Source organism: Chlorocebus sabaeus, unplaced genomic scaffold (assembly GCF_047675955.1).
Source record: "Chlorocebus sabaeus isolate Y175 unplaced genomic scaffold, mChlSab1.0.hap1 unalloc_scaffold_114, whole genome shotgun sequence".
NCBI lineage: Eukaryota > Metazoa > Chordata > Mammalia > Primates > Cercopithecidae > Chlorocebus > Chlorocebus sabaeus.
Window position 1 is genome coordinate 10,942 of NW_027326902.1, and position 1,937 is coordinate 12,878.

Here is a 1,937-nt window from a genome sequence, read left to right on the forward strand (position 1 = left end):
TATCTGGGTTCTCAACCAATTGGATGGTGCCTGTATTCATCCATTTATACACTGCTATGAAGAAATACCTGAGTCTGAGCAATTTATAAAGAACAAAGAGGTTTAATGGGCTGACAGTTCCACATGGCTGGAGGGGCCTCACAATCATGGTGGAAGGGGAAGCAAAGACATCCTTCTTCACATGGCAGCAACAAGGAGAAGTGCTGAGCCAAACGGGAAAAGCTCCTTATAAAAACATCAGATCATGAGAACTCACTCACTATCATGAGAACAGCATGGCAGTAACCACAACCATGATTCAATCACCTCCAACTGGGTCCCTCCCACGACATGTAGGAATTATAGGAACTACAATTCAAGATGAGATCTGAGTGGAGACACAGCTAAACCACATCTGTGCCCATCTACATTGGGTCAGGGTTATCTCAGTGTCTTCCAGAAACACCCTCACACATATGCCCAGAAATTGTGTTTTACCAGCTATGTGTGTCTCTTAATCCAGTCAAGTAGATGTCTAAAATTAACCGTCAGAATATTTATGCCTGATTCGTGGCTGAAATTTCAGGATGAAAGCTATGAAATCTCTATTTGTGTTTGTATATCTATTAATGTGTGTTATGTATATGTGATATTTTCTTAACTCAGGATAGCGTTGCAAAATTCATTTATAAAATCCTTTAAAAGTGCTCTATTCTAACTTGGCTTGGAAAAAAATAAGCATTTATAAATAAATATTCACCAAACTCCTAGAAATATAGGAACTGATCAAATGTTTTTTAAGTTAACACGATTTGGATAAAACTTAGTTAAATAAGGTTAATATAATATTTTTGGTGTAATAAAACAACTATGTCTTCAAAGTTACCACTATTGAATATGAAACAAACATAATTTCCTATTCTGCTTGAGTTCTACTCAAATAAGCTAATATTATACTTACTAGAAATGTAAAATCTTAAAGCTTATACATTTCATTCTAATTAAGTTGTCATTCTTATGAAAAACATTATTTCTTTTTTATGGTGAAAAGATACACATATATTTAGAGTTAGCCAGCTGAACTCGGTTTAGATGATCCCAATTTTGTTGCAACATCCAAAGGAGCATCCAACATCATAATCAGGAGACAGTCGAACATATGCCTTCTTCTCTTTATCAGGTTGAATCAGGATGTTGACTGTGGCCACATCCATGTCCCAGAGCTTCTTCACAGCCTGTTTGATCTGGTGCTTGTTGGTTTTAACATCCACAATGAACACAAGCATGTTGTTTTCTTCTATCTTCTTCAAGGCCGATTCAGTGGTCAGCGGAAACTTGATGATAGCATAGTGGTCAAGCTTGTTTCTCCTGGGGGTGATCTGCTGAGGATATTTGGGCTGTCTTTGGAGTCGCAGTGTCTTGGGCCACCTCAAGGTGAGTGACATGTGGATCTTCTTTTCTGTGTGTTGCTGTGGACACCTTTCAACACTGCCTTCTTGGCCTTTAAAACTTTGGCTTTGGCTTTGGCTTTGGCTTTAGGAGGGGCAGGAACTTCCTTCTTCACTTTCGGTGCCATCTTGTGAAAAGCAAAAAACATTATTTCAAAAATAATTTGTTTACTGTAAATCTGCTTAATAGTAGTTTCCAAAATACTTTTTGGTAATTTTTAACCTTAAAGTTAAGCTAAGTAACAGATTTGCTTTAAATATCTAGACCATTTATAAATAAGATACAATACTAAAGCATTAATTATTGAACATAAATCAAGTTTATATACTTTTCGCTTCTTATTTTTATAGAGAGACTAAAGATATTTTAGACCATTAATAAACATGTTTTTGTCTACCACGATGAGAAATTGTACGATGAGGAAACACATCCCTGTAGATGTTGGGAGATGGTATGCTCATACATTTTCTAACGTACTATGGAATGCTAATATATGACAGTTTATAACT

General features: G+C 36.0%; 1 pseudogene; it reads right to left on the bottom strand.

The window, feature by feature from the left end:
- Positions 1-1,067: 1,067 nt before the first annotated feature.
- On the bottom strand, positions 1,068-1,680 carry LOC140710976 (large ribosomal subunit protein uL23 pseudogene; annotated as a pseudogene).
- Between the last annotated feature and the right edge of the window lie 257 nt (positions 1,681-1,937).